General features: G+C 42.6%; 1 protein-coding gene across 3 annotated transcripts in view; it reads right to left on the bottom strand.

Moving 5' to 3' along the window:
* The window catches only part of WWC3 (WWC family member 3), a 234,274-nt gene that overhangs the window by 105,733 nt on the left and 112,523 nt on the right, over nt 1-16,018 (bottom strand). The gene's annotated exons all lie outside the window — the stretch shown is intronic.

The following is a 16,018-nucleotide window of genomic DNA, read 5'->3' as shown; positions in this document are numbered from 1 at the left end:
CAGGGCCCGAACGGAGGTAAAGCAATCTGCTGGCAAGAGCAATAGTCTTTTTAATCTCTGCCAATGTTCACTCAAAAGCCCCCACATATGCTGGCATGAATTCAAAGAAAACAGCCAGGGAAGTTTACACTGTTCTTAAAGAAAGACAGATAACAAGAAAACGTAGAATCCTTTTAACTCCCAGCTTGCCTGTGAACTGTGAACTGCGAACTTCAGACTGCAAAGGGAGATCAAGAAGGTAGTCTGTGGTCATGCAGCAGGAAACAAACTGGTCTGGAATACAAAGTGTCCAGGTTACAGGAGCACACTATCTCAAGATTTCACGTTTGTTCCCAGCAAATGCCCACCCCACAGTGTCTCCTTAATTCCTACTCCCTAGGTGTGCCTTGTGGAGTGGAGCGGGATGCTCTCCTCCCGAGCAAGTGAGCCTGCCTCCGTTGTTCCCTCCTCCTCTCTGCTCTCCTTGCTCTAGGATCAGGTGGGGAGAGGGCTTGCTCCTCGCCTGTTCCAAACCTGTAGGGCCCTGGCCTGCCTCAGCCTGCTCTTCCCGACAGTCCTCTGAAGCCACAGACACCCACTCCTGGGCCTCAACAGGGAACTCCATGTCTTCCTTGGAGTCAGGCTTGGACGAAGGCATGACACTATCTCCCCCACAGGATCCCCTCCCTCGGGACTATGCAGCCTGGGACAGTGTGGGAACTGGGTATGAAAGTCGCGGACCAGATGAGGGGCATGAACATCGGTGGCATCGACCCACGTGAAGTCCTCAGGTCCACAGCCTTTCCATGCCACGATATACTGAAACCAGCCCCGCAACCAAATACTGTCCAGTTCATACTCCACATCTCCACTTGTCCACAGCTGGAACTGCAGAGTCCGATGCAGCCAATGGAAAGAGCCATGGATGAAATCCGTAACTGGCAAAGAACGGTGACACACGGGTAGATGCATGCTGGGCGTTGTTACAGGCGTACTCCGCCACAGCCAGCAGCTCTGCCCAGTTGTTCTGTTGGGTGTTGCTGAAACAGTGGAGGTACTCTTCCAAGATCGCATTCACCCTCTCTGTGCCCCCGTCGGTTTTGGGGTGATGGGCGGAGGACAGACACGCTTGAATCTGCAGGTCCATGAATAGGGTCTGCCAGAAGCGTGCTGTAAATTGAACCCCCCGATCTGACATAACTCGGTCCAATAACCCATGCAGCCGAAATACATCGGCGATAAACAACTGGGCTGTCATCCTTGCTGTAGGGAGACCCACACACGAGATAAAATGAGCCATTTTGGTGAGCATATCCACCACCATCAAGAGGGTTGTAGCACCCTTGGACGGGGGCAACTCAGTAATGAAGTCCAACAAGACCGCCCCCCCAGGGTCTTTCTGGCATGGGTAGCGGCTGCAAGAGACCAGGGGGCGCGCCAGTAGCATACTTGTTGTGTTGACAAATGCTGCACGATGCCACATAACTAGATACCTCATGCCGGAGTTGCGACCACCAAAATGTTCTGGAGACACGGTGCAGTGTTTTCAAGACCCCGAAGTGACCCGTTGATGGACTATCATGCCATTGTTTCAGAATATTGCCACAGAGGGGTCCCCCAGGAACATAGATGCATTCTGGAAATGCAACAGATCATCGTATACATCCAAGGGGTCTTATCTCCCTCATCGCCAGCCAACTCACAATGTCGAGCTGCCATGAATGAATCCTGACGCTGCGCTTCATGAATTCTGCCCCGTAGATCCATGGGCTCCTCTGTGGCTGCCAACCGTTCCAAGGGAATAACCATTCTGGGCATGATCTTGTCCTCCTTTCAGGTGAATTCGGGCTTCCAGGATAGCGCGTCCGCACGCTGATTCCGCTGCTAGGGACATAGGTCACCCAAAAGTCAAACCTCGCAAAAAACAATGACCATGTCACCTGTCGCTGATTTAGTGTTCTGGCAGTCCGTAGGTGCTCTAGGTTCTGATGGTCTGTTCAAACCTCGACTTGGTGACGGGCCCCCTCTAAGTGGTGCCGTCATGTCTCCAAAGTGACTTTGACTGCCAACAACTCGTCCCATATCGTATAATTCCGTTCAGGGGCCGACAGCTTCTGTGAATAATAGGCACATGGGAACAAGGTACCTGCGGGAGCATAAGCTTGCAGAAGCATAGCCCCAATGGCCACATTCGATGCATCCATCTCCACCACGAACGGCCTTAAGGGATCAGAATGCTTGAGGATAGGCTCTCAGGCAAATGTGGCCTTAATGGCATTCAAGGCCCCTGCTCCTCAGCGCCCCAACAGAACTTCACCCCTTTCCTTAACAGATTGGAAAAGGGAGCAGTCAGGGTCGCGAAGAGAAGAATGAACGTGCGGTAATAATTCGCAAATCTCAACAATCGTTGCACATCCTTGACCCTTTGCAGAGGCTGCCATTCCTGTAGTGACTTTACTTTCTCCGGATCCATCTCCATACTCTCAGGCGAGATGTGATGGCCCAGAAAATCAATCGTGGTTTGCTTGGCAAAGAGATGGTTTTCCTGCAATCGTTGCAACACAAGCCGAACATGGTTCCAATGCTCTCATGGTTTGGACAAGTAGATCAGGTCAAGAATGTCAAGGTAGATGACCACAAACGTGTCCAACAGGTCCCTGAACACGTCATGCATAAAGTGCATGAACACTCCCGGCGCGTTGGTCAAGCCAAAGGGCATAACCGTGTACTCAAAATGGCCATAACGCATCCGGAAGGCCATCTTCCACTCATCTCCCACTCGAACTCAGATTAAGATGTAAGCTCCCCGTAAGTCCAACTTAGTAAATATTTTGGCCTGGCGGAGCCTCTTGATGATTTTGGGGATGAGTGGGAATGGGTCCAATTACGTACATGATGGCATTCAATTTCTGGTAATCACAGCACAGTCTATGATTTCTTCACAAAGAGCACTGGCGCAGCCAACGGGGAGGTGGAAGGCCATATAAACCCCTTCCGGAGGTTCTTGTCAATGAAGTCCCTCAAGGCTGCCAACTCCGGATCCGACAGACAGTAAATCTGGCCAACCGGGAATTTGGCCTCGGGCACGTAATCAACTGGGCAGTCATAAGACCGATGCGGGGGCAACTGATCTGCCTCTTTTTCCCCAAAGACATCGGCATAATCCCCCAACTCTGCCAGTAGGTCCAGGTCCACATAGGTAGCCACATTCCCTGCACAGACGTGCAGGTGATGGGTAGCACACTTCTTGCCAGGGAACCGCACTGCCCCAGGCGACCAAATAATCTGCGGATCATGAGTCCTTAACCACTCCAGTCCCAACACCACTGGAAAGTGGGAAACGGTAGCCACATAGAACACGGCTTCTTCCACATGTGGCCCAATACGCATGTGAAGGGGTCTGGTTGCAGCAACCACTGGGCCGGAATGAAGGGACCACCCATCAGTCGTCTTCACCAAGACTGGAGGTGACAACTGCTGCTGGGGAATGGACTAAAAGTCGAGTCCATGAAATTGGCAGTAGCCCCTGAGTCCACCAAGGCCTGGACCTCCACCGCTCCTTCACCGGACACGAACACAGTCGCTGGTAACATAAGGTGCTTAACAAGAGTCTGCTGAGGTGGAGGTAGTGGACCCGTTTCCAAGCGAGCCCAGCCTACGGAGCCCTCTAGGCCGGACCCGGCCCATTTCCTGCCGTTGCTTTGAGTGCCTTCACAGGACACTTGGCCGCCATATGGCCTGGACCACCACAATACAGGCAAAGGCCTTCGCGGCGGTGGCAATCTTTTTCAGCTTGGGTCAGTTGAGGTCGTGCAGCCCCCAACTGCATTGGCTCATCCAGAGGTGGTGCCAACGGTGCCACTGTCTTAACAAGTGCGGGAAAGGCCTCCGTCCGTCGTCATGCCCGTTGCTGCTGGAGTCTTCCATCGATACGGAGACACAGGTGCATGAGCTCCTGCAAGGAGCAAAGGCATTCAGTGCGTGCCAGCTCATCCAGGAGTTTGGACCAAAGTCCTTCCTGAAACTGGTCCATAAACGCCGCCTTGTTCCACTGCAGTTCCTGACAAATCAACTGAAATGTAGCAATGTAGTCTGTCAGCGAACCACGCCCCTGCCGCAACTCTCTTACCCGATGGTTTGCAGTCTGAGCCCTAACCGGGTCCTCAAATATGGCCTTGAGTTGCTGGCAAAACTCTGCATAATTGTCCAGCAGCTGATTGGTCTGGGTCAGCAGGGGTGTTGCCCAACGTGCTGCTGTTCCTGTCAACAGGCTTATCACAAACCCCACCTTATCCCAGTCAGTGGCGAAGTCCTCAGGCTGAAGGCTCATACACAACTGGCACTGCCCGAAGAACGATGGGAATCGTGCCTGTGAGCCATCAAACTTTTCTGGCACTGTAACAGCGCCTCTGCGGCATGGCCGAGCTGCTTGCATCTGTGCCATCTGTGCAGTCAGGAGTGCCACCTGCTGTTTTAACTGATCATTTTCCGCACGGAGCTGATCCATGGTTGCCCAACTTGGTCTGGAGGAGCAATTGGGAGTGGGCCGGGAACAAAATGTGATGACCCAGAGCCCCGAACGGAGGCAAAGCAATCAGCTGGCAAGGGCAATAGTCTTTTTAATCACTGCCAATGTTCACTCAAAAGCCCCACATATGCTGGCATGAGTTCAAAGAAAACAGCCAGGGAAGTTTACACTGTTCTTAAAGCAAGACAGATAATAAGAAAACATAGAATCCTTTTAACTCCCAGCTTGCCTGTGAACTGTGAACTGCGAACTTCAGACTGCAAGGAGAGATCAAGAAGGTAGTCTGTGGTCATGCAGCAGGAAACAAACTGGTCTGGAATACAAAGTGTCCAGGTTACAGGAGCACACTATCTCAAGATTTCATGTTTGTTCCCGGCAAATGCCCCACCCCACAGTGTCTCCTTAAATCCTACTCCCCAGGTGTGCCTTTGGGATGCTCTCCTCCCGAACAAGTGAGCCTGCCTCCGTTATTCCCCCCTCCTTTCTGCTCTCCTTGCTCTAGGATTAGGTGGGGAGGGTCCTTGCTCCTCGCCTGAACTCTGCCTTCCCTGTTCCAAACCTGTAGGGCCTTGGCCTGCCTCATCCTGCTCCTCCCTACAGTCCTCCAAAGCCACAGACACCCCCTCCTGAGCCTCAACAGGGAACTCCATGTCTTCCTCGGAGTCAGGCTCGGACGGAGGCATGACAGGCTATTTAAAAACACTGCATTTGGTTTGTGAGCAATTTTGGTGGCCAGGTTTGAAATGGGATGTAGAGAACTACGTCAAAAGCTGTGTGGTGAAAGATGAAAGATTTATACAATCTGAAGAGAAACCAGACTGGAGACTATATTATCAAGCAGCTATTTTACCATGTCTTAAAGCAGCGGTTCTCAACCTGTGGGTCGCGACTCTTTTGGGGGTCACACGAGCCTTTCACAGGGGTCGCCTAAGACCATCGGAAAGCACATATTTCCGATGGTCTTAGGCAGGGCTTGTCAACCGCCTTCTCTCCCCCCCCCACTGCTCCACCTCACTTGTTTGTGGAAAATATGCTGCTTGGTGGCAGTCTGCACGAACTCTACCAAACGTGCCCTGCAGGGGGCGCATGAAGAGCGCAGGTGCAGAGCAAGGCCCTGCTCTCCCCAGAGTCTCATTGTGCAGCAACCGGACTGACTTCTTCTCGTGCACGCAGATGCCACAGCACCCAACTCCTGCGCCCGTCAGCTGGCACCCCCCGAACTTGCGCTTGTCAGCCACGAGTTCTGGCGACGGCTGCCGGTCTCCTTGCCACCCCGACCATCCTCGACTCCTCTTCCCGTTCATGTTGAGCCCGCTGGGGCTTGACAGGGAGAGAGGGAGGGAAGGAGGGACTCCTCCTCCTCTCCTAAACTTCAAAGCACCATCGGCTTCCCAAGGGCGCCACAATCCTCACGAAAGCGGGGGGGGGAGAAGCAAAGGGGGCAAGAAAGTTCACAGTGGGCTCGAAGGAGCACCTGTCAGCGTTGGTGACAAGAAATTCTCCACAAACCCAGGGAAGGGGTGGAAAAAAGGAGCCCCCTTTGGGAGGAAACCGCCACCTTCTCCTTGGCTTTGCGCTCTTCTGTTATTCGGAAGCTGGGCTGCCAAGCCTCTGCTGGCTGGAACTTCCTTTCCTTCCCTTCCTCTTGGTCCCTTCCTTCCTTCCTTTCCTTCGCCTGCCTCTTTGTCCCTCCATCCCTCCCTCTCCCCCTTGTCCCTTCCTTCCTTCCTTTCGCCTCCCTCTTTGTCCCTCCTTCCCTCCCTCCTTCCTCTTGTCCCTTCCATCCTTCCTTCCTTCCCTCTTGTCCAGTATCTGGGCGAGCCTCTACAGCTGATCTGCGCTTCTGCAGCTGTAGCTGCTCTCCTTGGCTCCTATCCAACAAACTTGCTCGAGCTTTGCTAGAAAACATGCTGCTTGCTAATTTAGCAGAAGCGCGAATCAGCTGTAGCCCGGCGCTGATCCTGAGGACTACCTATACTTTCCCATTTTTTCCTCTTTTTTTGGGTCAAGTTTTTGATACCCCCGGCCAGCTGGATGGGGGGGGGTTGGGGGTCACCACATGAGGAACTGTATTAAAGGGTCACGGCATTAGGAAGGTTGAGAACCACTGGCTTAAAGAATGGATAATTCTGAGATATAAAAGACTACTGTACTTAGAGTGGCATGACCTACAAATGGGTTGGCATGCCTTTCTATGGTAAGGGAAAAATAAAACACACAGATATTTCCAAAATCATGCTATAAGGAATGTACTTTTTTTAGAATGGGAAAAAATAAAACAAAAATTTTATAGTAAATGTCCTGAGTGGCTTTCAGCAATGGAAGCTTTTGCTTACCCAAATTTAATTAACTATGACAAAGTTGTCACTTACAAGGATATTCTGAACAAGGACGGAAAACTGAAAGATAGGCAAGACTTACAACAATAAGGTATTGACTTAGCATGGTGGCCCTATTTGCAAATTCAAATAAGATATGAAAAAGATGCAAAGACAACGGGATTTTATAAAGAACAGATAGAATTTGATCAAATACTCTTAAAAACAGATGAAAACTTGATTAAGAAACTTTACAGATTTCTTCTAAATTTGAAGATGGAAGAAGAACAAGTAAAAGAAACAATGATAACATGGGCAAAAAACTTTGGATATTCTATAGATTTAGAAGATTGGAAAAAGTTATGGGATAACTTTTAGTCAGATAAACTGACTAAAGCAGATTCATATAAAGAAAATTTGTATAAAATATTTTATAGATGGCACATGACACCAGTTAAGACTAGTGAAAATGCTGACTTCCGGTGATTAGCGACGATGATGGCGGCTACATTGTAGCCGTCCTCCTGGGACGGCGTTAGATCTGCGGAGCACAGCGGACATCAGCTGGCCCGCGGTTCGAAATCCCTTCCCGGGCGAAGGGAAGGGGTAGAGAACTACACGAATAGAGGTAGAACCTCTTAACCCCCCCTGGAGTTTTTTTGGGGGGGGTAGAAAGAGCGTTCCCTCGGAGTTCGTGTTCTCTCTGCCTCCCAGCTGTTTTTGTTTCCTCGAAAACAAAGTGAAACGCCGCTACCATCTCTGCGCTTAAAGTGTTATGGTGAGTGACTTTTAAAGCGGACAGAGCTGTTTAGAGGATTTTACTTGCAGTGTTTCATTTCTCTTTTAGTCTATGTTGATTTTTTTTCTTTTGTCTTTGCTGGTGCGGAGAGTGAAAGTAAGATGGCGATTTGAAAGTGCCTTTTTTTTTCCGGAAAGAAAGCATTGATTTAAACGGAACGTAATGGACTATATAGTTCTTTTCTTTTAAGCTTTTCTTTTTTTTTCTGAAAGTGCTCTGGTGGTTTTGAAGCTTTTTTTGCACTCTCCTTTGCTTTTTTTCTTTCAAACTTTGAGGATTTTAGTACTTTTTTTTTCTTTTTAAGAAGGAAGAAAGAGAGAATATGATTTTTTAAAAATGGCTTCAAAGAGCCAACCAGCTTCTACAGTTTCTAAGGTGGCTTCTTCTCCTGCAATTCTACCAGTACAACAATCTAAAGCTACACCATCAGTACAGCAACCTAAAGTTACACCTCCACCTTCTCCTCCTTTGCCAGTATTATCTGTACAAGACATGAAAGATATAATGGGAAATGCTGTATCCCAAATCAGAGAGGAAATGAAGGACCTTCTTGAACAGAATAAATCTGAAAGCAGAAAGGAAATGAAGGAGCTCTTAGAGGAGAATAATACTATTTTGAGGCAAGATATAGTAACAGCTGAGAATCATAGGTCTGAAAGAAGATATGAATCAAGATTTGATAGAGATGGTGGTTAATGATCTTGCTCTTGTTTTGAATAGAGATAAAGATGGATTACGTAGAGAAGTGGAAAAAATTTACAGAGTTAACTCTTGGGTTGCGAAGCAAAAGAATTTACCAAGAGATGTGGTGATTTATTTTGCCAAGAGATCTCTGTGTAATGAAATCATACAAGCCTTTTATAATAAGAGGTTCCAGATTGCTGCCCAAGATGTCATCATTCTAAAGGAAATCCCATCTAAAATTTTAAGAAATAGAAAAGATTTTGCTTTTTTAGCTAATGAACTAAAAACAAGATTGATGCCATTCAGATGGGAGATTCCGATGGGTATTGTTTTGAGCCATGCGGGGACACACTACAGACTTAATACTGTTACTAAAGCAAAAGAGTTTTATAATTCGGTCCTGGGAGCAGGCTCATCTTCACTCATGATTCAGAAAGTTTTGGATGGCAAAGAGGTGGAACAGCAGTCTGAAGGATTAGGTCTGATGGTTGCTGGAAAGTCACAGGTTGAATGGTCTCGACAAACAGAGATCAAAGAGCAAGAATGACTCGTGCTGCACATAGACGCAAGGAAAAGGAACAACAAAAGAAAGAGGTCAAAGAATCTTCTCAAGAAAGTGTCTCGTTGCTGGTGGGAGGAGCAAGACCCAAGAGCTCTGCAACACATTCTTCAATGGCAGACCTTCAGGTAGTCTTCTCCAGGCTTCTGGTTAAGGGAGATGGTAAAGTTCCTGACCTGGAATGTTAACGGCCTCAACTCCCCTCAGAAGAGAAAGAAAATCTTTCATTACTTAAAGCAACATAACAATGATATTATTTGTTTGCAGGAAACACATATTTTCCCTAAAGATCAAAAATACTTAGTCAATGCTCGTTTGGGATCTCATTTTTATCTTCTGCTCCTGGGAAAAAAGGGGATGTAGTTATCTATGTTAAGCAAAACTTACCAGTCTGTTTGGTAGAATCAGATCCTCAAGGAAGATATGTTATGATTGAACTTGGTTTATATGGTAAGAAAATACTTATAGTGGGATTGTACGCACCAAACCAACAACAGGAACAATTTTGTAGACTGCTACATCAGAAATTAAGTTCGTTGGACTATAGATTTGTGATATTAATGGGAGATTGGAATTGTGTTTTAGATACACAAAGGGATAAAAAAGGATTTTCTACTTTTTTCAAACAGGCTAAATTATCCAAAGCTTTTTTTGATTTGAAAGAGGACTGGGAGCTGAGAGATTATTGGCGTGAACGTAATCAAGAGGAGAGAGACTTTACTTTCTTTTCAGATAGACATCAATCCTTCTCAAGAATTGACTTTTTCTTGATTACAACTGACTTATATTTCAGGGTAAAGAATGTAAAAATTTTTCCTAGGTCGTTGACGGATCATAGTCCAGTTTGGATGGAGTTGGCTGATGAAAAAGAGGAAAGGAGATCGTGGAGGGTGAATGAGAACTTATTTAAACAAGAAAAGAATGTTCAAAAATTAAAGGAGCATTTAAAGGATTATTTTGCTTTAAATATGCATAAGGGAACTTCAATATCAATGGTATGGGATGCAGGTAAAGCTTTCATGCGTGGGATTTTGATAAAAATGAATAATGTTTATAGACAAAAGCAGATTCAGAAACGTAAGGAACTGGAAGATGAGATTAAATTAAAAGAAAAGTCTTTGATTTTAAATCCTATAGATGAAAAGGTTAAAGAATCTATAAAGTTGTTAAAAACACAATTTAATATGTTGATAGCGGATCAAACCGCAACTAATTTATTGTTTATGAAACAAAATACATTTTGCAATGCTAATAAACCAGGGAGATGGTTGGCTTATCAATTAAGAAAGAAACAGAGACAGAGAATTATAGACAAAATAAATTATAATGACAAATTAGTTTATCAGGAGGAGTTGATCAAGAAATCTTTTTTAGATTACTATCAAAAATTATATAAGAGTACTAATGTACAAACTTTAGATATAAATAATTATTTAAGTGAGGCCAACTTCCCTAAATTAACAGAAGATCAGAAACAAGAAATTAATGGTTTAATCACCAATGAGGAAATTGTGACAGTTATTAAGCAATTAAAATTAGGTAAAGCACAGGGTACGGATGGTTTGACATCCATTTATTATAAAACCTTGGTAGAAGAGATGATTCAACCTTTATGTGAGCTTTTTAATAATATACTACAGGGCTCAGAGATTCCTCCGTCATGGCGTAGAGCTTTTATATCTTTGATTCCAAAAGAGGATCAAGATCTCACTTTACCGAAGAATTATAGGCCCATATCTCTTTTAAATGTAGATTATAAGATTTTTGTAAAAAATTTAGCTAATAGGCTTATGAGGGTTTTGCATCAGTTTATACATAAGGACCAATCGGGTTTTATAACTGGTAGGTATATGAAGAATAATGTTAGACAAATTATTAATTTATTAGAATATTTAGATAAGAATAACCAAATTTCCGCAGGGCTGATATTTTTAGATGCTGAAAAAGCTTTTGATCAATTGAATTGGCAGTTTATGTTAAGATTAATTGAGGAAATGAATTTTGGAGAAAAAATATCACAAGCTTTTGGTGCTATATATCAAAAACAAACGGCACAACTTATTGTTAATGGGGGTTTGTCAGAGGTTTTTACAATAGAAAAAGGTACAAGACAGGGATGTCCATTGTCACCGTTACTGTTTGTTTTAACTCTGGAAATTTTGCTGATCAAAATTCGAGAGTCGCAGGAAATAAAAGGAATAGAAGTTAACAACCTACCTATTCTGTAGTAAATTTATTACAACTGATTTACCAATATGGACGAGTTTCGGGTTTTAAAATTAATAATAATAAGACTAAAATATTATCTAAAAACATGACTAATTTGGATAAGCAGATTTTGGTTAATCTGACAGACTTTGAAGTTGTTGATAAGATAAAATATCTGGGGGTTACCCTATCTGTTTCCAATGTAAAATTGTATAAAAACAATTATGAAAGGCTGTGGGTCAGGATACAAAAAGATTTGAAAAATTGGGAGAAGTTACAGTTATCTCTTATGGGAAGAATTGCAGTGATTAAAATGAATGTCCTGCCAAAATTTCTCTTTTTATTTCAAATGTTACCTATTTTAAAGAATGAGGTTAATTTAAATGAATGGCAGAAAGGTATCAACAAATTTATTTGGGCAGGAAAAAAACCAAGGGTAAAGCTTAAAATTATGCAAGACTTCCGTGAGAGAGATGGACTCAAGTTACCGAATCTGAAATTATATTATGATGCTGTGGCTTTAACACTAATTAGTGATTGGGTTGATTTAACAAATGTAGAAATACTCCATTTGAAGGGTTGGGATTTACTTTTTGGATGGCATGCCTATCTAATTTTTAATAAAAAAGTGGATCGGGTTTTTAAATCTCATATTATAAGGATTTCTTTACTTCGGGTTTGGAGGAAATATTATAAAAGTGAGTTTAAAATACCATTATGGGCTATACCTTGGCATGCGATAGAGGGGATAAGAAGAGGAGTTAAGATGGATAGTGTTTCTTATGCGCAATTACTCAGGTGGGATGGTAAAAATTGGCAGTTAAAATCTTTGGAAGATTTAGCACATGAAAATATTATATATTCATGGTTTCAGTATAGACAAATAGCTGATAGATGGAAGATAGATCGTAATGTGGGTCTGCTCAGAGAAGATGAAAATCTTTTTAAACAAGTAAAAGATCAAAGGCGAACTCACATTAAGAGAATTTATGGTGTGCTAGTAGAACTGGACTCAGAATCAGAACTAATTAAAGAATGTATGATTAAATGGGCACAAAATTTTGGTGAACCAGTTCTACTAGATACCTGGGAAACCATCTGGGTGAGGAATGTTAAATTTACACAAGCCCAGAACTTAAGGGAGAATTTTTACAAAATGTTTTACAGATGGCACCTTGATCCACAAAAAATGTCTCGTATGTATCCTGACTTACAGCCTAAATGTTGGAGATGTGGTTGTTTGGATGCTACTTATTATCATATTTGGTGGTCGTGTAAAAATATAAAAGTCTTTTGGATTAAGATATGGTGGAATATTCAAAGAATTTTTAGAAAGAGGGTAAAATTTACCCCACAATTGTTTTTGTTAGGTATTGTTACTGATTGTGATGCTAAGGAAGTTATATTGATGTTAAATTTGATTACGGCCGCTAGGCTGTTAGTAGGGCAATATTGGAAGAAGGAATCTTTGCCTACCTTGCAAGAGTGGTTTTTTAAAGTTTCTTATCTGGCAGAAATGGCAAAGATTTCGGCTTTCGTAAAGGAGCAGTCGCAAGAGAAATTCTTTGCGGTATGGGAAAAATGGATAAATTTTATACAATATAAATTGGATATAAAAAAATATCATTTAGCTTTTTTATAACTTGTATATAAACTTTGATATTTTATAGATTGTACTTTTTTATATCTCTTTTCTTCTTTCTCTTTTTTTTGTTTTTTATTATCTCTTTTTCTTTCAAGTACTTTTTCCTTTTAATACGTATGCTTTTTCTTACATATATTTTATTGTTAATTACTTTATAAATTGTTTATGTAAGGTATTTAGATATATTTATGATTTATATTTTTCAATTTTTTTAAGATTCTTAAAAATTTTAATTAAGCCTATATTCAGCTCTGGGAAGATCGGGGGGGATGGAGAGGGAGGGTTGGGGTGGGTGGGTTAGGGTTGGTTTTTTTTGTTTTTTTGTTTTGCTTTTTGTAAAAATATCTAAAAATTTTCAATAAAAAAAAAGACTAGTGAAAATGTTTAAAAATGCTTCGAACAACTGTTGGAAATATAAACAAAAGCCAGGTACCTACTATCATAGCTGATGAGTATGCCCTAAAGCAAAAAAATTCTGGCTTAAGATTCATACATGGTTGAAAAAGATGACTCAATACAGATAGAATTTAAACCAGAATTGTTTATGTTAGGAATACTAGGAGCCAAGTATGAGAAGGAGAATGACTATTTAATATTGCATATATTGACAGCAGCGAGAATAGCATTTGCCCAATACTAGAAAAATGAAAATTTACCATCTGAAAAGATCATAATTAAGAAAATTTTAGAATGTGCAGAAATGGACAGACGAACTTTAGAGATTAAAGAGAAAGAAGATTCAGTTTACTTTAAAACATGGGATAATGTTTACCAATGGTTAGCAAAACGAACTAGTGAAAAATGAATGTGATATCTTATCGTGAATATATACTAGTAAGATGAAGGATATGTATTGATTAACTGACACTGTTTATGATTATTGTTTCTCATATTCACTATAGCTATTTACTATTATATGAATTAGTGTTATTGAACATATGTATCCGGACAATAGTCTGTTTGCTAAAGCTTGAAAATGTTTATGGGGGTAACACCATTGTTGTTCCCATCCCTGTCCCAATCCCAACCCTGATTCCCACCCCAAATCCCTACTCCCATACTGACCCCATCCCCTCCCTAACCTTATAAAACTCAATAAAACTTTATTTAAAAAAAGCTGTGTGGTGTATGCCACCATGAATAGGATTCCGGGAAAGCCCCCTGGACTATTACAACCAATTGCGGATCCTTCCTAGCCATGGGAAGAAATTGCTATGGATTTTATAGTTGAGTTACCTGAGAGTAGTGGAAATACGGTGATTTGGACTGTGATTGATCTTTTTTCGAAGCAGGCTCATTTCATTGCTGCAAAGGACTCCCGTTGGCCGAGAAATTAGCTAAGATGTTTCTTAAGCACATTTACAGGCTGCAAGGCGTGCCAAGGCAAATAATCTCTGACAAAGGAGTGCAATTTATGGCCAAATTCTGGAGGGGTTTTCTCAAACTAATTGGCTCATCGCAGGGACTGTTGTCGGCTTTTCATCTGTCTATGAATGGGGCAGCTGAAAAAGTGAACTCAGTGGTGGAGCAGTACCTCAGATGCTATGAGCTATATAGATTATCAGCAAACAAACAGGACCGATCTCCTCCCTTTCACAGAGGTGGCTTATAATAACACTGTTCATAGCAGCACTGGTTTTACGCCTTTTAAGATTGCTACGGGAAAAGAATTCAACCCAATACCTGAATATCCTCAGGGACCCTCTGCTTCCCAAACTCTTGACCAGTGGCTGAAAGGGTGGGGAGAGATTTGGAACAAAACAAAACTCACTCTGAAAAAGGCTTCCAGAACATATAAAAAACAAGCGGATAAAAAGAGGGCTCCCCAAAGGTCGTTCCAGGTTGGGGAAAAAGTTTACTTATCCACAAAATATTTACAACTCAAGTTGCCTAGTAAGAAATTGGAATCGAAATACCTCGTTCCCTTTCCCATCGTAAGAATAAATCCAGTTACGGTGAAGTTAAAGCTTCCCAGACTCTTAGGGGAAGTCCACCCTGTGTTCCATTGTAGCCTATTGAAACCTTTTCGAGGTTCTACTCTACGACCTCCCCCAAGAAGGCACCTGGCCCGCTGGTGGTAAACAGACAGACGCATTATGACGTGAAACGTATTCTTGATTCTAGACTTTACAAGGGAAAGTTGCAGTATTTAGTACAGTGGAAAGAATATCCATTATCCGAGGCCACTTGGGTAAAATCTAGTGATGTAAAAGCCGACAGGCTTATTCATAAATTCTATGATAAACACCCTAATAAACCAAGAGGCAAGCCAAGCTATGGTTTTGTTTGAATTGCAGGCTTTATCCTTTTTGTAAAGGGGGGCCGGATGTCAACACTGTAACAATGGATGTTCCTGCTCTGACAACTAATGGAAATTGCAGCCATTTTTACTTTGCTTTAACATGCTTTTTCTTGTTTAGAAATCAAGTGTGGAAGGGGGGATGCGTGAATGCTTAAGCTCAGCTAGCCATAATAATAATGCAGCTCCATGGGAACTCAAGGACACAAACCGGTAACATTTTGCCAGACTGAGGAGCTGGGGAGAGAGCCTGTGCTCCGGGATAATTGGAGAATGTGATTTATGACTGCTTTGTGGGGGTGGGACTTGCAACTTATTACTTTGTATCTGGGGGAAGGGAATCTAGTTTTGGATTCAACTATGTAGTGCTGATACTTTGTTTCCTGAATAAAATGTTCTCTAAGGAAGAATTCTTGCTTTAAAGTTCTTTACTGGATTTCATCTATCGGAACCATGACATGTGGATTTAAAGGCCACCAAAAATACTAGAATTTCAGAGATGCAACCTAGGAAGCGTATCAGTTCCCTGACATCTTCAGAACTGGTTTCTCTCTCAAAACTCCAGCACTAGCAACAAAGAGAAAATGTTGTTGATCCAGTGGAACTAATATCCTATCTGTTTTGAAATCTGAAGGAAACAAATTTCTCAATGATCTCAACATGAGAAAATATTCACAGGCACCTAAATCAATCAAACAAACAAATGAAGTTGTATGCATGCTCTTTAAGGAGAAAATTCTTCAAGAATTTCTTTCTCACTTCTGTAGTTTTGTTTCTCAAGATGTGGAAGTTGTTTGACTTCCTCAACATTACTAGTAAGGAAACCTGAACAGCTAGGCATTTTACTTTGATTTTTGTACTTCCTTTTTAGTTAATGCCTTTGTGCCTATGATTTATTATTGATCATTTGACCATTGTATTTAAAAATGTATATTTGATAAATCTGTCTGCTCTATATTTTCTAGATTTTTTTTTAAAGTAATTCAGCATGATTGAAAT

Source organism: Crotalus tigris, unplaced genomic scaffold (genome assembly GCF_016545835.1).
Source record: "Crotalus tigris isolate CLP2741 ecotype Arizona unplaced genomic scaffold, ASM1654583v1 scf7180000017543.2237141, whole genome shotgun sequence".
NCBI lineage: Eukaryota > Metazoa > Chordata > Lepidosauria > Squamata > Viperidae > Crotalus > Crotalus tigris.
Note: the sequence above shows the minus strand (reverse complement) of the source record. Positions and strands in the feature narration are given on the sequence as shown.